This window comes from Gavialis gangeticus, unplaced genomic scaffold (assembly GCF_001723915.1).
Source record: "Gavialis gangeticus isolate Ggan-Ray unplaced genomic scaffold, GavGan_comp1, whole genome shotgun sequence".
Taxonomy (NCBI): domain Eukaryota; kingdom Metazoa; phylum Chordata; order Crocodylia; family Gavialidae; genus Gavialis; species Gavialis gangeticus.
In genome coordinates, this window is record NW_017728992.1 from 144,532,262 (window position 1) to 144,552,944 (window position 20,683).

Sequence of the window (20,683 nt, forward strand, 5' to 3'; positions counted from 1 at the left end):
GGTCCACGGGCCCACTGATCCAGGCAACAGCTAACTAATCCTTTTCACAGAGCTGCATCTTCCTTCTGAATGGTTTCCAGATATTTTAGTTAATTTATAGCTTCTGAAAGACACTGATAAAGTACGACCACTTAGATTCCTTTTTCTTCAACTGTCCTTAGACTAACCAATAGCAGTACAAGTCTTGCATTCCTTTGATAAGGTAATTTTAACTGTGCCACATGGCCTTACTACTTCTAGGCTTTGCTAAATTTACTAGCCCTTACTTTATACAAGGCCTCACTACATCATAAACTATAATTAAGCTTTTAGCAACAATTTACAGCTTAATATCTAAACAAATAAAGAAAAACATTTGGTCTAATCTTCATAGGGCCTTCAGCAAGCACTTTTATTGCACAGACATATTTTTCAGCTGCCACATGGGGGAAGTGCAGAACCCCCAGAGAGGGAAGGGGATGGGTGGGAAAGAAAGGGGCATCCAGAGAAGGAAAAGCAGTCACAGGCCACCCCACTGTGGTCACAGCCCTCTTTTAAGCCATTATGACATAGTGGGAGGGTGAATTGCCTGCTTCCCCCCCCCAGCCCCCAACATCTACCCTCCTCTGGTGAAGCCGGGAGTGCAGCCAAGGTGCCAAGTCATAGATTCAGGGATTCATAGATTGTAAGGGGCTAGAAGAGACCTAGCATGATCATCAGCTCCAGGACCCCTGCACTAGGCAGGAAAGACAACTGGGGTCACGGTCAAAGTGAACATCCAGTCTCCTCTTGAAGTTTTCCAGGATAGATGATTGTACCACCTCTGGAGGGAGTTTATTCCACAGTCTGGACACCCTAACTGTGAAGAAGTTTTTCCTACTGTTATGCCTGAAATGCTCTTCCAGGGGTTTGTTGCCATTACTCCTGGTTTCCCCCAGTGGTGCCCTGGTGAAGAGAACTTCATCTCATTCCAATCCACCCAACTTGCTAGGCTGTTTAGGTCCACCAGTATATTCAAGTTATTTTCAAGCATGAACATGCTCCCCCATAACTTGGTGTCATCTGTAAAACTTGGCCAGTGAACTTTTCACCCCCACATACAGATCATTGATAATGTTGTTGAAAAGCAATGGACCAAGCATGGGCCCCTGATGAACACCACTGGCCACTTCTCACCAGGATGACACAGATCCGTTCATTAAAACTCTCTGGGTCCTACCGCACAGCTGGCTTCCTGCCCACCTAACTGTCGAGCAATTAAGCCTGCATCCTCCAATTTCCCTATGAAAACATCGTGGGATACCAGATCAAAGGCCTTTTGGAAGTCTAGGTATGCAATGTCAAACTCCTCTCTCTTACATAGGTGGAGAGATACCTGGTCATAGAAGGAGATGAGTTTTCATAGATTCATAGACATTAGGGCTGGAAGACCTTGGACCTCATAAGATAATCGGGTCCATCCCCCTGCCCAAGGGGCAGGAAGTGAGCTAGGGTCAAATGATCCCAGCAAGATAAACATTCAAATGTTTCTTAAAAGTGTCCAGAGTAGGTGCTTGCACCACCTCTGGGGGGAGTTTGTTCCAGGCCTTGGGGGCTCAGACAGTAAAGAAGTTTTTCCTTATGTCCAGCCTAAAACAGTCTTGCAGGAGTCTGTGACCACTGGAGCTTGTCATCTCTTGGAGTGCTCTGGCAAACAGGTGTTCCCCCAGATCCAGTTATACACCCCTTATGTATGTATAGCCTGGCACCAAGTCACCCCTGAGCCTGCGCTTCTCCAGGCTGAAGAGTCCCATAGCTCTCAGCCTTTTTTCATAAGGCCTGGTCTCTTGCCCTCTGATCATGGGTGTGGCTCTCCTCTGGACTCTTTCAAGCTTCTCCAAGTCTTTCCCAAATTGTGGAGCCCAGAATTGGATGTAGTACTTCAGCTGTGGCTTCACCAAGGCTGAGTACAGCAGGAGGATGACATCCTGGGTCTTGCTCAAGATGCATCAGTAGATGGTAGCCAGAGTTTTGTTCGCTTTGCCAGCTGTGGTATTGCATTGGTGGCTCATATTCATCTTGCGGTCAATCATGACCCCCAAGTCTCTTTCAATCTTGGTGCTAGCCAGTGTAGCATTGCTGTGCCAATACGTGTAATTCAGGTTTTATTTCCTGAGGTAGAGCACCTTGCAGTTTTCCATGTTGAATGCCATCAGGTTTTCATTTGCCCACCTTGCAAGCCTGTCAAGGTTGGCCTGGATTACCAGCCTGTCAACAAGTGTGGACACTCTTCCACAAAGTTTGATGTCATCAACAATTTAGCCAGTCCACTTCTGACACCGGTGTCCAGATTGTTTATGAAAACATTAAAGAATACAGGTCTGAAAATGGAGCCTAGTGGGATGCCACTAGTCACTGTATGCCATGTTGATTCAGTTCCATCAACTACCATTCTCTGGGTCTGACCTTGGAGCCAGTTCCCCAGCCATTGGACTGTGGAGTAGCCGAGGCCACAGTTGCCCAATTTTTCCATGAGGACATCATGGGACACAAGGTCAAAGGCTTTTTAAAATTTCATATATATGACATCAACCTCTTCCCTTTTGTCCAGGTGATATGTCACCTGGTCACAGAAGGAAATGAGATTGGACAAGCAAGACCTACCCTCAACAAACCCATACTGGCTATCCCTCAGACTGTTGCCTTATTTTATCCTGTCTAGAATGGTTTCTTTGATAATTTTTTCCAAAATCTTCCCAGGGATCGAGGTCAAACTGATTGACCTACAGTTTCCTGGGTCTTCTTTCCTCCCTTTCTTGAAGGTGGGAACCACATTGGCCTTCTTCCAATCTTCAGATACTTCGTCTGACCATCATGAGTTCTTGACTATCCTTGCCAATGGCTGTGTTTTCATATCTGCTAGTTCCTTTAGCGCTCTTGGGTGCAACCTGCCTGGACCATCTGATTTATGGGAGTACAGCCTCTCAAGATGCTCCCTCAGAAGATCCACACCAATGGTAGGGATTAGGGCTGTACAAAATTTCACTTAGTGTTTTGTTGTGACGCTGTTTCAATGTATTTCAAATTTGAAACAGCAAAATCAAAATGAAACAAAAAGCATCGAAACAGCTTTGAAATGAAACGAGGGCACTCGAAACATTTCAAAAGTTTTGAAACATTTTGAGCTTTGAAGCAGCCCAGTGGTGAGAGGAAGGGGAGAGCCAGGGCTGCACTCCAAGCAGCTCGCAGGCCCATGTGGAGAGTGCAGCTCTGGCTATCCCCACATCCCACCACCAGGCTGCTCTCCATGGGGCTGGTGGAGCTGATTGGAGCACAGTGCCAGCTCTACCCACCTCCCACCACTGGACTGCACTCTGATTGCCTCCACCAGCCCCATGGAACTCAGCTCAGTGGCAGGAGGCAGGCAGAGATGGCGCTTCACTCTGCTTTCTGCCACTGGGCTGAGTTCCATGGGGCTGTGAGCCTTTTGGAGCTGAGCCCATTGGTGGGAGGTAGACCACAGGGCCAGCTCTGTGTTCTGTTTCCTGCCACCAGGCTGAGTTCCATGGTGCTCCGAGCCACTTGGAGCTGAGCCTGGTAGTGGGAGGTGGAGTTCAAGGTTGGCAACCTCCCACCACTGGTCTGGGTTCCTTGGGGCTGTGAGCAACTGGGAGCTGTGCCTGGGGGTGGGAGGCAGAGTGCAGCTCCAGTGCTGCATTCTGCTTCCTGCCACTGGGCTTAGTTCTGTGTGGCTGTGCGCCACTGGAAGAATCTGGGAGAAGCTGCTGGGAAGTGCTGCAGGACCAGAGACCAAAGGTGGAAAGAGTGCATGAAGAGTGGTCATTTCTCAAGGACATGATCCTCAAAGCAGAAAAGAAGCCCATTCTCATGCAGAGGAAAGATAGCAGAAGGGCTGGTCTTCGCTTAATAGGGGTATCATGGTTCTCTTGAAAAAGAAAAAAGAGGCATACAAACAGTGGACGCTTGAGACAATCCCCAAGGAGGACTATACAATGATGGACTGCACTTGCAGGGTGCAGATTAGAAAGGTTAAGGCAGTGACTGAATTTAAACTAGCAACAGACATCAAGGTCAATAATAAGTCCTTCTTTAGGTATGTAGGGAACAGGAGGAAAACAAATGGATGCGTGGGACTATACTAGATAAAGTTCAGAGTGGGCACGGTGGGAATAACCACCTTCCTACTGCTGATGATGAGCTGGTGCATGATCATTTAGAAAAGTTAGACATCTATAAGTCAGCAGGACCAGATGAACTTCATCTGAGAGTGCTGAAGGAGCTGGCCCAGGTCATCACAGGACTTCTGGCAAAACTCATGGGACTCAGGGAAGGTCCCTGAAGACTGGAAGAGGGCCAATGTTGTTCTCATCTTCAAGAAGGAGAGGAGAGAGGACCCAGGCAACTATAGGCCTGTTAGCCTAACTTCTATTCCATGGAAAATCCTGGAGAAATTTATCAAGGAGTCTATGTGTGATACGCTTACGGAAGGTAGGATTCTGAACAAGAGGCAGCATGGCTTCACTGTGGGCAGGTCTTGTCTTACCAAACTTGGTCCCCAGCTCCAGTGCAAGATGCACAGGCAGAAGCCTGTTGTGCCTCCATGAGTCCCAGTACCCCTCAGGACCCCAACAGGACCCCCAGGACCCCTGACAACCCCCAGCCTAGCTGGAGGTAAGCAGGGGCCCATGGTGGGAGGGACTTAACCCAGCTGTGGGGAGGCAGCTGTGAGGAGCCAAGGAGGGTCACTCCCCCTGCTTCTACTTGGCCCAGCCCCCCAGGGAGTCACACAACCAGTGACGCCCAGTGAGTGAGGCAGGGAAAGAGGGAGCACTCACCTGTCCCTTTCTCCAGTGTGGGAGGGACTCTCTAGCCCCCCAAGAGCGGTGCACTGCCAGCAGACCTTACTGTGCATGTGCAGAATTTAAAATGGCCTGCCAACAGCAGAAGCCACACTTGGCCCCCAGCTCCAGAGTGAGATGCACAGGTGAAAGCCTGTTGTACTCCCACAAGCCCCAGGGCACCCAGCAGGACTCCCAGGACCCCTGATGACCCCCAGCTTAGCCAGAGGTAAGCAGGGGCCCATGGTGGGAGGGAATTAGCTCAGCTGCAGGGAGGTAGGTGAGAGAAGTCGAGGAGTGTTACACCTTTCCCTGGCTCCTACTTCACCCAGCCCCCCAGGGAACCATGCGACCAGAGCCGTGCAAAAAAAAAAAAAAAAAAGCAAAAACAGGCATGCTTCTAGGCCCAGAGCATGAGTTATCATGAAAGTTTGCACAGGAGGGTCCTGAGGCCCTAGGCAGAGAACCTCAAGAGAGCAGCAGGCACAACAGTAGCCTAACTACTACCAGCACAATGGTGGGTAGGACACGTCACACCCCAAGGTTCCCCCATGCAGCTGAATCCCTCTCCCCTAGGACTTCTGAGGCCTCCACCCAGATGGAACCCATAGTTCTGGCCTCCAGATGGAGCCCCGGCTCTCAGTTGCAGGGCCTACCTGGCACGGCTCCAGGCACATGGGATCAGGAGCATTGCAACCTCCTCTTGTGAGGTTTACTCCATATTGGAGTCTCTGAGATCCCACATAGTGGAGCTCCAGATTGTGGCACAGAGGCTGTGTGCCTAGGGATGGCAAACAGGAAACTGACTCCTACTGCCAGGCCCTTCACCCCAGGACAGGTGAGCAACCTAGGTCACCTGCCAGGACCAGGGAGGCCAAGAGGCACTCCCATACTGTCCCTCCAGAGGGCTGGACAGAGGTTCTCTCTGGCCTGAAAGCTCACTATCAGGATCATCACCCCACTGGATCTCTGCAACAGGTACAAACCTCTTGCAGCACCAGTAGAGACTGCAGAGCTGCCAGCTACTGCAAATGATGAAGAAACATGACCAGCCATCATCCCCAAGATGAAACACAGAGTGGTCATTGTGGGTGACTCCTTCCTGAGGTGGGCAGAGGGAGCTGTCTGTCACCCGGACCCCTTAGCCTAGGAGGTCTGCTGTCTCCTAGGAGCCCATATCCAGGATGTGGCTGAGATGATCCCAAAATTTATCCAGGCCTCTGACCACTACCCTATGCTTCTTATCCACATGGGCACAAATGACACAGCTCTGAGCAATCCCAGGCAGGTCATGAGTGGCTACAGGGCTCTGGAAGCTGGGCTCAGGGGGCTGGGAGTGCAGTTGTTTTTTTCCCTCAAACCTTCCAGTTACAAGTCACGGGCAGAGAAGGGAGAGACAAATCAAGGCAATAAATAGAAGACTGTGGTGCTGGTGCCACTGTGAAGACTTTGGCTTCTATGACCACAGTTCACTCTTTGGAGAGAAAGGCAGTGGTCTGTTGGGAAGAAACAGCCTCCACCTCACTCCACTGAGGAAGAAGCTCTTCTCAACCAGAATGGCTGACTTGCTCGACTGGGCTTTAGATTAAGCTCACCAGGGGATGGGCAGACAACCACCAGAACAAGCTCACCAAGCATCTACTGCAAAACCAGCAGGTTCGGATGCTCAAGGGAACCTATTCCTACCTCAGCCCAGGAACAGAGCTTCTCCATGAGTACAAGGAAGCCTAGGCCTCCAATGGCACACTTGGGGAATAAACAGGAGGAACTGGTCCTTCTCCTAAACAGAAATGACTACGCTCTCATAGGGATCACAAATACCTAGTGGGGTTTCTCCTATGGCTGGACAACCGGTATACATGGCTATAACCTGTACAGGAGAGATCATGCTGAAAAAAGAGGAGGGGGGGTGTAGCTTTCTATGCAAAGGAGAGCTACATGTTCCTACAAGTTGAGATTGGCACCCACAGAGGATGACCAGAGACCCTTTGGTTTAGAATACGAGGGGAATGTAGTGAAGGGGATACAATGGTAGGAGTTGACTACAGACTTCCAAGCCAGGAACAAGTGCTTGACCAAGAATTCTCCAGGGAACTGGCCGAGGCTGCACGCTCTCAGTGCATGGTCATCATGGGAGACTTCAACTATCCAGACATCTCATGGGAAGAGCACTTGGCCAAATCTGATCAGTCACAAAGCTTCCTTACATGCATGGATGAGCTCTACCTGTCCCAACAAGTTTATGGGCTGACACAAGGCAAGGCACTACTAGACCTGGTACTGGCCAAAGGGGATGATCTAATCAGTGATCTAAGAATCAAAGGGAAGCTGGATGACACTTACCACAAGTTGAACACTTTCACTATCCATCACAAACCTGCCAAGTCAGCCAGCAATGCAGTAGTCTTTGACTTTAGGAAAGCTGACTTTCATAAGCTCAGGAGGCTTGTTCTCATGGCCCTGAGAGGCCATGATTTCACAGGGAAGGGAGTTCATGATCAGCGGTTGCTCCTTAAGGAAGTGATCCTAGAAGCACAAGGGGAGTCCATCCCCACCCATAGGAAAAGTGGTGAAAGGGCTCAACAACCCCTTTGGCTCAACAGGGAACTCATGGACCTCATACATCTAAAAAGAGAGGCATATAATGGATGGAAGACAGGAAACACCACTAAAGAGGAGTATATTGCACTGGTCTGCACCTGCAGGGAGTGAACTAGAAAAGTCAAGGCTGCAGCTGAACTCCATCTGGCTACACAAATCAAGGACAATAAAAAGTCCTTCTTCAGATACGTGGGGAGTCAAAAGAAAAACAAGGGCAACGTTGGACCCCTGCTAAACCAGCTAGGGCAGCTGACTATTGAGACCCAGGAAAAAGCCAATCTGCTTAATGATTGCTTTGCATCAGTTTTTCACCAGCTCAAAGGTACCACGCTGTATAACATGATGTGGTGTGACTGGGGTGAAGATTAATATATGCCTCGTAGGGCTGTGAGAAACACCATTGTTTCATTTCAACGTCCATTTCACCATTTTGAAGGGTCAGTGTTTCATTTCATTGTTTCGTTTAGTTTCAAAGCACTGTCCAATTTCATTTCCTTGAAACTATTTCTGTTTTGACTCATTTCAACGCTTTGCCTTTAGGCTGTAATGGGGAATCGTGAAAATGCCTAAAACTGTCATTTCTTGCCTTATTCAGATGCAATTTTCAGGGATGGTAGCCCCGTCTGATGCCATGAAACCTGCCAAGTTATATAGTATATATTATATGTATAGTATATAACATTATATAATGAAACTATATATAACAGGATGCTATGTAGAAATAATCTCTTTTGATTCATTGAACCGATTGAGTCTTACCTCTGTTAGTTTGATGTTATGTGTTAATTGTTATAATTAAGCTATTCTTAGAAAGAAATGGAATTTTAAATTGAATAAGTCTCTTGATAATTTAATAATAATCTTAGAATTTTATAAATTACTTGCCCTACTATTAGTATTTTATGTTTGTATGAAACAGCCTTTGTTTTGGATTTCTGTAAAGTTTCCTTAGCAACCTTATTACATGCTAGCTTTAGAATATTTTTTCATTTAACTACACTGTGCAGTAATTAAAAAAAAATACTTCCATCACATTCATGGATATTTCAGTTTCAAGCACTTTTATCCTCCAATATTGAACCTTTAATCACATTGGTAGCTTTAACTATGGTTAGGTTTACCTAGGTAATGAATTTGATCATTTGCTGGGTGGCTTTATAACTTGTATTTTGGATTTCATATACTATGGGAAGCTTGTATGTGAAAATCTTATATTCCTTTTTATTGCATTTGGTCTTTTTAGTTCTAATGTTTCTCTTTCTTAATAGGTGTTACATAACACACAGCTTATTTTATACATGACCACTCAGGACTTAAATTTACAATTATTTGGCAGAGAAAGGTCCTTGTCTTTGGTTCAGGGTAGACACATTTGTCAGATATTTCTTTCAGCTGGCAATATTTGATTAAGTGTTATTTCTACAAGTTCATTTTAAGGATACAAGTTCAGCCACTTAACAGTAAATTGCTTTGTGTTGACCATTCATTACAAGTAAAAAAAAAAAAAAAGTGGGGTTTGTTTGGTTTGCTTTTAGTTTTATAATATCCTTCCAATCTATACCAGTTCTTCATTATTTCCTAGTTCTTCCTATTACATTTTTATAAAACTACTAGCACTGCTATCTAAATGAATGTTTTTTGTTACTTGTATTGTAAAAAATTCTTCTGGACCATTCCCCATGCTGTAAGCAAAACTTCAAACGATTGCTGGCATTGACAATTTTTTCAAGGTTTCTTTGTAAATCTAACAAACATGGAGTGAGTGTTCTACTTTCTTCATACAATATAATAGTAAGTTCTCAGCAATCAAGAGAACTTACTATTATATGGCTCAGGAGATCAGCCAGGAAACTGTTTACTGTAGTAGCACGACTAAATCTGACTTCCCACCCTTTTGGAAACAGATAGTTTGCACCCAGCATTTTCAAATGCTGCTTATGAAAGTGGCATTCAATACATTTGCCTAGAATTTCTCTGTTCTACACTCCTGCAACTAGCATATAGATAAATCATAAACAAATACTTCTAACAGAATTGAAAGATCCTATTTTATTCCCCCATGGCTGTTTATGTATGTAATACTAGAACTGAGAATGAGTGACAGTCTTTTTCAGTGACAGCTGAGATCCATCTTTCTAGCATAACTTTCACAAAGTGATGGAGCAACACAATTTTAAAAGTCTCCCCAATTTTTCTGCAATCAAAAGAAAGCACCTCTTCAGGAAGGTAGGGGGGAGGTGGAGGGGGGAGTAGGTACCAGAGAGAGTTCTTATGTTTAAACTATCTGAATTTATAATTTCATCATTTCAGACTTATGGCCATGATGAAAGTGGTATGAATACTGAAATAAGATACCAGAGAACTGGCATTTTGACTACAGGATATTTTCTTTCTAAAGAGCATTTTTGCTTCCTCCAATCTCCATTGAACTCCAGCCAAACAACTACAGCCGTCACATAACAGGAGTGAATAAGTTAACAAACACCATTTTGTTTTTTCATCAATATTCATTCATAGGTGCTGGGAATTCCCATGCTGACAGTTATGAAAGAAATACTCACTTTCTTGTTTGCCTGAAGTTCTTATGATAAAAAAAAGTTAGCACATGTTTTTGATGTGTGTACACTGAAGGCCAAGCTTTGGTTCCACAGGCCCTATAAGCATCATGCACCTATGCAGATTCCTAGTACACCTCATTGCACCTGTTTACATCCCGCTGAGTCAAGTATACCTGGGAAAGTGAATTTAAAGTACATGCTAACAAATGCCTAAAGAATCTATTTTCACATTGCTTTAACTCTTCCTGATTTCAGTGGAGTTTTTCCTGATTTCCACTAGCATGTGAAAAGTGAAAGACCATAAGGTTTGCCTCTAGAAATTAAACAAAAAGAAAGGTTCGTGCACTTTGTCATATCAATGACACAGATGGATCAAGACAGAGATATTACCTTGAGGACAGCAACAACAACAACAAAACCCTAGAGAGATAACTACATTGGATTATATGCAGCTGTGGAGTAGAAAACACAAGGGAAGGTGATGAGAGGAGAGTTCCTGCTAATGCTAAGCCCTCAACCATAACTTGGATAGCAAAGAAAATAATTACATTGGAGTCATGAATATTGCAATACAAAAAAGTAACCTGAGGTCAAAGCAGCATAATTTAGGTTTAGATCAAATCTTGGTAAAGAATGAAGCCAATATCAAGAAATAGGTCTTTCACTGAGCAGAGGAAGGTGAAAAACCCAGACTGATGGTAGGAAAAGAAGAAAAAGGCATCCAAGTGTTTTTTTGTTTGTTTAGTTTAATTTAGTTTTTCTGTTTGTTTTGTTATATTTTGTTTTGCTTTGCTTTTTAAAGCAGCCTTGGATGAATCAAGACAGCTATATCTTTGGTGCTATTTAATGAGGAACAGTATTAAATCTAAACAGAATTACTGAATCAGAAAGCTATGATAGCTAGAAGTGTGTCCAAATGAGCCTGCACATGCAGGGGCACACATTTCCTGTGGGACAGATAGCAGCGACACATATTTTTGCTATATACTGTATATAGTAGTAGACACCTGGATATGTGCTTTTTCTTTATTTCTTAGCTACATTTCAGATCAGATGCCCACCATTGATTCTGATTAAGCAAGTAGATGAGAAAGATGCCACAATGTCAATGACATACAATATCAGCAATATGAAAAACAACAAATCACACTACATCACTTACATTATGGCATGTCTTGTTAACTTAAAATGCAGCAGTTTATATGACAAGAAGCTACTGAAACTGGCATACATCATGCAGTGTTATCAGCAAAGTGACCAATTCCATCTATAATAAAACTCTTCTATAATGGACCTGTATAAAACGAGAATTGACTTCTAAATTTAAACAGGAATGGCAAAGACTTATGGATGATCCTCTGGTCATTCATCTCTATTTCTCATATAAATAATAACAGCTTGACAGCAACCTAATGCATGCTACTTTTTTTTCTTTGTTATGGGTAGCAATAAGATTCTGATTCCTTGACCTACTGCTAAAGCTACTGCTATAGCTTTTTTGTGCTGTAACATAATGCCTCTGACCCAGCAAAAAAATCAGACTGTTACAACATTAATGGTTTATAAGGGTTTTTTTTTTGTTTGGTTGGTTTTTATTCTTCTTGTATATAAAACAGAACTGAAGATGTATAATCATGCTTGTGATCTATGCAGGAATAACATTTTCCCATTCTTTATCACTCTTCTGATAAGAAAATTTAAAGGAGAAAAAAGTAAAGTGACAGGGAATATCAGAGAGTCCATTGGAGATCATAGTCCATTAGAAAGCAAAGGACAAACATGCTCAAAAACTACCCTTGTGGATATTGAAGCACAAAGCGTAAAGCACAAGTAGTTGTTATTACACTGGAAATAGAAGTATAAGGATCAGCATTAAGGAAATGGTGACCATGCAGATTTTGAAAAAGGATCACTTTTAAAAATGGTCTCCTTAAGGCAATCAAGCTAGCCTGAGTGGACTCCACAGGAAAGCAAAAAGCAGAAGAGGTAGTGAATCACTAATTGTAGCCAGTAGCAGGGGAACACACACAAGGAAAAATATACAGACTTATCAAGGGAGGGAAGAAAAAGAGATGGTATAGCTCTGCACAAAACTGTTGAATAACTAGTACAACACAGTTCACCTATGGCAGTAGCATAGAGGTCTGGATCCAAATCCAAGAGAAAAAAAGTGGAGTTTTTACTGATTACATTGGGAGCCAGATCCTATCCTTACTGACAGACACAAAGTAGTCCTCAAAGAGCACAGGGCTGTGTAATTGGTACATGGTTGGTGTTTTTTAAAGATGTGGAATACACTATGACATGTTGCAGATGTGAAGCTGATAGTTAACCTGACTGTGTCTGTACTTTCTCTGCCTTCATAGCCCCTGGCTGAGAAGATTGCTGGGGTATTATGTAGCTAGGGACAAAAGAATGCGTATGAAGATCAAAGATACCTGGTGGGAGCACAGGACACTACTATTCCAGGTTGTGCAGCAACTTGTAAACAACTTTCATGGTTATCATAAGTTAGAGCAATACCAGCAGCTGCTTTCTCTATTACTGCAAAGACAGTTGTAAACCCTAGTGTAGAAGAGGTTTATTTGTACATGCTGTGCTGCACCACCTGCAAAGAGAAGCACAGAAGCACAAAAATTCAAGAGCAAATTTCTCAAACTTCTACAAACTTGATTTGCTAGCTATATTCTACTGTCAGGAAAGGGCAACTTCCCTGGTAACCATAAAGGGTGCATCCACATGCACATGCAGGCATTCGCTGCATTGCTAATTTGCAGCCTGGTGGGTTTTTTTGACACTGGGAGATCCCATGTCAAAAAGTGTCAGGAAAAAGCGGGATGGCTTGCATGCCAGCAGCATGCATCTCCCAAAACCAGAGCCTGGCTGGCTGGAGCCATACTGTGGCTGCTGACTAGGCTTCATGTGCCAGGATCACTGCTGATGCAGCCCTGGGAGACCCCAAGGACCCCATGTAAGGCCGCTGGGGCCAGCCCAAGTACTGTCCCCAGCCTTCCCTACCCCACCTGGGGTAACTTGCTACACAGGAGCCCAGAGCCTGCGTGCACAGGTGCTCCCCAGGGACAAGTAGCAGGGGCACAACTATATGCTGCTGCTATTTGTCCCCAGGGAAGCACATGTACATGCTTGTCTGGATGCACCCAAGGAGCACATTTTACACTGGGATCACATAAGTTCTGCAAATAAAGCTAAACCCTTGATTAGCTACTTCAGTATAAAAGCACTTTTCTGATTTAGATCTGATATTTGCCAAGTGCATCCTAGCCTGCATGATCCCCAAAGAATGCGGCATAAAAAGAAATCATTGACGCAATAAGGGAGCCTAGTTTGAAGCTGAAGAAGATGAGAAACTAGTGTTTATTATACAGTCAACATGGGTAGAAAGTATAATGTTATCATTTAACACTGCACACTGAAATAGCACTTTCTTTTTAGGTTTCCAAGGACATTGAACATAAATTAGGTCTGGTGATTCCTTGGAGACAGAGTCTAAACATAGTTCCTGTCTTTCCTTGCACAAATCATTCAGTCCCTCTGGACATATGTGTACTGCTTCCTTGATGTATGTTCAGGACAGCTGCCGAGAATCAGGTTGCACTCGCACACACCTGCTCATCTAGCAGTTAGGCAAAGTAGATCTCTCAGATGGGTCCTGGTGCTCTAGTGCTGGTCTGAGATTCTGAGAGAAACTTAAAAGTCAAAGTAACAAAATATCTATTGGATTAGGTGGCATTTAAGTGGCAGTTTTGGGAATGTCATTGGCTCCCAAATAGTGGACTTAATAGACCTGTGCAAATTGCCTAGTATTTGCTTCGGATTTGGATTCAGCTAATTTGGGGGACAGTGATTTGATTCAGTGACTCAAATCACTGTCCCAAATTTATTCAGCAAAATCTGATTCAGAGATTTGGCCACTGCCAAATCAGCCCTAGCCCCTGCTTACCAGCATGGAGTCTGGGTCCCACTCCCTGCAGCAGTGAGTGGGGACTACCCGAATCTCCAAAGCTCTCCAAATCTTTTCCAAATCAATTTGGAGAGCTTTGAATTGATTCAGACCTTTAATTGGTCTTCTGATTCAATATGGATTCAGAGATTTGGCCACTGAAGCGGGCCAAATCTCCTCCGAATCGAATCAGCACCCAAAGTTTCGCATGGCCCTAGGAGTTAGGTGCTTAAAGAGTGAAACAAGTTATCAAGTATGTGTGAGGATCTTGGCCTCTGAACCCAAGATGACAAACTCAATCTATTTGAGAGGGGGGTAAAGGGTAAGTGTACAGCTGGCACTACTTAGAAGTCCTGAAAATTATGCAAATATAATTCACCGATTGTTGCTCTGAGTGAAAAGCTTGAAGATTTCATTATTGGAATTGCTACCTGCACCTCCCCTCTGCAGTTGGCAAGGTCAGAATTTAGGTGAATTGCCATTAGCTAAAGATAAGTATAAAATGTATAATGCTAATGTACAACTCTCTAAACATTCATTGTCATGATATGCCATTAGTCCTCATTGATTAAGCAACAGAGATGATATCAGCAATAATAGATGGTTAGTAATGCTTTCATTAATAATGAGATGAACAATAGAAGATGTAATTTAGTTTTCAAATCTGAAAAAGTTAAATGAAAATCCTTTTCTTTCTGTGTTTTCAAAGCATAACACACATTTGTATTTAGTTCTTAAATATATAGGTTTTTTAACTCTGGAAACAGGTACATAATATTTGCAACATTGATTCACTGTGGAAAAATGTAAACTTTCCCAGCTCCACAAATATTATCTTATCATATTATATGCTACATATAAACTATTCTCCAAATGTCCCACCTACCCACTATTGTCTTTCTTTGTGGTTCCAAAAATTTTTATTTGTTTTTTAAAACCTGCAAGGAATTCAAGATTGGGTCTACCATCTATAAAGCACACATCCCTATATATACACAAACTCCATGATTCATATATCAGATTTGCCTAAAATAGTTCTGACCCAGACTATTGAAATGTATATGTATCTCTGAAAAAATGTTAAAGGTACAACAACTCAAGAAACATATTACCTACTAAAAATGCTGACAGAGCTTTATAAACATACATAATTATTTCAAATATATTAAGCAAATACCTTTAATCAACAGCTGAACAGTAGCATGCTGTGCTAATTATTTCTGGTTGATGAGAAGAGTGATTGCAATTTCCTAATTAACTTGCTTTTTTTCTCCTTAAATTTATTATTCACATATTTCTTTATTGTAATAATTATTATCTTCTTCCACTGTCAGTATTGAGTCATGAAACTCACAAACTCTAAGATACTTCTTACCCTTAATAAAGAATCATAAAAATTTTGTTAAAACAATACCTTCTCTACACTCTCAAGAGAAAAAGAAGGTTTTAAGGGTACGTGAGAAATTGCAATTTTTTGCTCTCTATTTTGCTCTCTATTTTTCAAAAAAAAGTCTAAGTTTTACAATGTCAATTTAGTCTTTGTATAACATTGTATTAAATCATGACACTCGTGGGACAAAGTAGCTTGATTAATTAGTTGGACCCTTCTGATAAGGTAATTGCTAATAGTTATGAAGCAATGTTCAGTGCATACTGGGACCTCATTGCCTAAAAACACCTACAAATATCTGTGTTATTTATGTTCAGTGGAGAAATATAAATGATATATATATAACAACAACACCAAAAAACTCTGTAGAGCTATGAAATGAAGAGAGGTAGTACAAGAGGAGTGGAAGGAAAATATTTTCAACAGAATGCTTTTCTCTATAAGCATCCGATGGCTTTTTCAGTCATTCAGATTCATTTGATAAAGGTGTGATATATATATATTTAGCACTTCTTATTACACATCAATTTTTTTACAAACAAGTTGAAATAAGACTCTTACTAGAAATAAGTAAGTAGTGGGATGTTTTAGAAAGTTGCCTGTTGGGTGCATCTATACATGCATTTTACTGCAGAGTTGACTAATTAACTCCACACTAAATCTTCACTGCCTATTAGGGTGCAATAAATTAACTAACACGTCTGTAGGATAGTACTGTCCGGGACAAGTACTGTGCTACAGCAGAGTTATTTAGTGCACTGCAATGGGTATGTAGATGTTGACCCGGGCTGGCTGGGGCAGGAGGGTACTACAATATAGGACTACCTACCAGCTACTACTCAGTGTAGTGCCCTTGTGCCCTAGCCAGCCCCTCCACAGCATATTGAACTGGGGCAAAGCAGCTCCAGGCTGGCAGGCTGACTGCTTGGGCCACCTGCCAGCCAGAGCTGGTCCAGCCCAGCTAAACATGCTGCATTCCCAGGTGCACATGTAAACATGGTATCCAGGAGCAATAAACTCTGGTGCTAATTTTATATGTAAATGACTCCTAAACCATTTAAAATGTGATTTCTTTGTTTGAAGTAAAGCTAGCAAGCCAATACAATAAACCACTCCAGTATATGTAAGTCACCTATCACTACATAAGTAGGGTGGCCAAGGTCCTTAGCCTTTCACTTCCTGCTTCATGACACTGAAAGAATGAAGCAACAACTTATTGATGGAATCCTACTGAAGATCTACTGATATATTCCAGGTTATGTTCTAATAAATTACTCTAGAATGTATTATTCTAAACATTGTCTTTAATGTTATGCTTGTTCAAGATGTACATCATTATCTTGGCAAATTGCAACATATCATAGAATATGCTTATCCTAAAAGGGGCATATGTGAAAATGTATATATATGCAGCATAACTCTTGTATAGAAAATACATAGATTATCAGCAGTCACTACATTATGGAAAATCCATAAGGCATTTATATGAGCATATCCCAAACTTGGGCCCAGAAAACTTCATGATTTATAAAGGTACTGTACATGCTATCTTTGGCAGGGTCCCTCCAGACATGCAGGTAAAGTCATGATGGATTCTGATGTGTGATCCAAACACTTGCTTATAATATCATTTGCCAGGTATCAGGGGTATAGCTGACCTTTGGTTAGGAAAGAAAATTTTTAAATCTTAGAATCTTTAAAACCCTCTAAAAAGACCTTTATGACTATTGTTTCTATTATTTTTTATTTATCCTGAGAGCTAAAACAGCTCCTTCCTCAAAGCTGTTACCTTCTGAATATGAAACCAGAAATAAGAGATGGAGGTAGATGGCAGAAACAAGAGAAAAAAAATACAGCATTGTTCTGTACAAAAGGCAGTGGTCTCAGAATACCATAGGCCTAATCATAATAGTATGAAAACGATTATTATTTCACAGTAAAATTATATGGCCAAATATCTTAGACTATCTGCAGCATTGAAGCAAATTTGGCCTGCTTTGGGATTTGGGAATCACCCCTTTTCAGTGGCTACAAGACATCTCTGTTTGGGAGGGAAGACGTCAAAACCAAATATTTGAGACTGAGGGCCCTGGTAACTTTGGAGGAAAAATTTATATTTGGAAAAGAAAAGGAAGCACTTTCACAACTGGTTTGTTTTAACCCTCATTCATTCTCATGAAACCGTAACCATTGTTCTCATGGGCTAACTTGTTACCCCACAATTCAACATTATTGGACTCACGGGGTAACTTGTTATCCTACCCTCATGAACAAAGTAGAACCAGTGACAACAGTATAAATGTACCAAAAATTATTTATTAAACATATAGTTTGTTTGAAAGAATGTTTGTGATGATTTGAACCCAAAATATATTTAACTAAAACTATGAACAAAATTTAAATTTTTTTCAATTTCAAAACGTGAAACAACAATTTGCTAAGTCTGCAGTTGACACTGTTTTACAACTAACAATTACTTCCAAAAACATTTCCTAACTGTTTTAAGTAAATATTGCATTCTTCACAAAGCAGCAGTGATGTACTGTGGTGCACAGAAGCAAATTGCTTACAGTCTTTGCATTGTTTCCAAATTTTGCAGTCATCTGTCCTCAGACAAAAAGCATAACGTTCACTCATGCTTGCAGAAGGTTCTACTGGGATGTGTTGTGGCAATTTGTAATTTAGGCAGTCATACCAGACTTGATGGACTTAAACAGATTATGTGTATCCATCATTCTTCATTTTATTTGCCTGTTGATCAACTGTTCTCCAAGCTATTGCAAAAATAAGTGCCATCTTCTTAAATGTGATCTTTGCTTCCAGTTTGGATTTTGGCCTAGCAAAATGATGAGGCTGGCAATGGCAGCCATATCCAGCATATTGAGAAATAATGTCATTGGTCACCTATTGATTTTCCGTCTGTGGGCGGTAATACGGACTAAGTGGTCAAAGGTTATCCACCCCACCCTTGTTTTAATTGTAGTCATAGATGATGTTTGGCTTTCTTTGCTCTCCACCCACTGACAGGTCATGGTGCATGCTTGACAGCAACAGCACTTTGGACTTATTTGGAACATGGGAAACTTGGGTGAGTTCCCTATCAAAAGCAAAAATGGATGAAAAGGTTTCCCTTATTTGATCTGCTTGCATTTCATTTGGGATATTGGCCTTGTTTTTCTGAATTGTACCCATATACGTCAAGTCCTACTATAGGAGTCTTTCTGCCAGGTCAGTAGTTGTGAAGAAATTGTCACCCACAATATTCCTTCCCATCTTGTACCAGGAATGAACCAGTGCCTTGTGACCACTGTGGTATATACCACTCAGCAGTAGGAGGCCAATGTAGGCTTTCATCTCTGTTTCATCCAGCTTTTTCCACTCCTTTCTATTTTCAGGATGGCTATCATACCACTCTCTGAATCTTCTTTCTGCCTCTCTGTTTGCTTCTCTTATGATAAACGTTAGGATAACTTGTGAGAGAAACAGGTGGAATGTTTCCACCACTGTGTCTTTATTACTTTCTCTTGTTGTCCCAGCACTTTCATGGACTATGTACTTGGCTGTTCTCCAATGATGTATTAGCTTTAGAGTTTTTTTTTTCCCCACACTCTGACATTCCTTTCTCTAAAGGTGTCATCGTCTGCAGTGTTTTCTGGGGGGTGGAAGCAGTGGTTCTGCTCCATGTCCTGTTGTAGCTCTCCTTGGTCTTGCAGGGCAAACCTGGGATGGTCCTCTTTCCTTTCCCACCGGAAGTGTTGGCATCACTTCTGCTTGTGGCTTGTGCTTCATCTGAGCTGGATGAAGCTTCCATAGACACATGGTATTCTTGTTCTGAACAATCTCCCATGTCTGAAACAAAGTCAGCATCCTCACTGCCTTGGGATAAGATTTCATCAGTGGATGTTTCATAGTTTCATAGTTTCATAGTTTCTAGGGTCGGAAGGGATCTGAGCAGATCATCTAGTCCAACCCCCTGCCATGGCAGGAAGAGCACTGGGGTCAAATGACCCCAGTAAGGTGGGGTAGTAGGCCTGTCTTTTATACAGAAATTGCGTTGGGGTAATAAGTAAACATAGGCTTGGGGTAAGTTCTTAACCTATATGGAAAAACAAATTCAGGCCTGGGGTAACGTGTTACCCTGGGAAGTTTTTCATCTACAGAGAGCAAACCATTCATGTAGGATGACTGTTCTTTGGGGATATTGTGCACTGTGGTGCCAGTGACAATGTCCTAAAAAGAAAATGTTTTAGAATTAATTAATGTTATGGTACTGCACAAAATATATGTCTGGGGTATGAAATTACCCCATTGGAATGTATAAAGGTTAAACAACAAGAGCATTTTCTGAAGAGTAGTCCCCACTTTAGAAGAGTTTGCTCCATGTTTTAGTATTATATGCAATTAGCCTCAAAGTTTGAAGGCTTCCAAAGCAGAGAAATAATAAGCAATTTTGGTGCCTTGGACAGAGATGTCCAAGAGGTGTTCGTTGGGCAGTGCCATGGACTGCTGCTCTGGTACAGACTCCCTGCGGGCTATGGTTCTGGCACCCCCTTCTAAATCAATGCTAAGGCCTAGGGTCCTGCTCACCCAACTCTGTTACTCTTTATGCCATTCCTTACACCACCATTCCAAGTTTTGTATGTATGAGAAGTTGTCACATTTTATGGGGATGAAGTAATCTTCCTCCTTTTTAATGAAAGAAAAACTTTGGATTTGGATTTATTTGTGACAAGGATTGTAATTGTAAATAGTTTCATTTTAGAGAATGAATTATGGGCGCAGATAGAAACTTGACCCTCCTAACCAAGCTTTTTCTATTTTCTTTGAAAGATAACTTTGTTATCCTTTGTATAATTTTATTAACAGAACTATGATTGCATTTTAAGGCAATCACTACATTCTCTGGAGGCTTGGATGTATTCTGGTGGAGGAACTTTGTAAAAAGTTACCTATTTCTTAAGGCTTTCATCCTCTGACCTTTTGGTTTAAATTTGTTGTGTGTGGTTTTCATTGCTGTTTGCCCTGACTTTATAATAATTGCTATTTAATATTTGCATTGTGGTGGCTCCCAGACATCCTATCAAAAATGGAGCTGCATTAGGCCAAATATTTTATGAAACATTAAAAAACACAGTCCTTCCTTCAAAAACCTTACAATCTGAGGAACTGATACAAAGTACATTTGAACCAACTGGAGACTTTCTACTGATTTATTTTCTAAGCACTTGGAGGAGAAGAAAGTGATCAGGGAAAGTCAGTATGGATTCACCAAGGGTAAGTCATGCCTGACCAACCTGATTGCCTCCTATGATGAGATAACTGGCTCTGTGGATGGAGGGAAAGCAGAGGACATGCT

At 42.1% G+C, this 20,683-nt stretch overlaps 1 long non-coding RNA gene across 1 annotated transcript; it reads left to right on the forward strand.

The window, feature by feature from the left end:
• The first annotated feature begins 894 nt into the window (after nt 1-894).
• On the forward strand, nt 895-18,721 carry LOC109299798. Its single transcript, XR_002098006.1, has 3 exons — nt 895-906; nt 15,378-15,380; nt 18,622-18,721. It is a non-coding gene; the product is annotated as an uncharacterized LOC109299798 (long non-coding RNA).
• Nucleotides 18,722-20,683: the final 1,962 nt, after the last annotated feature.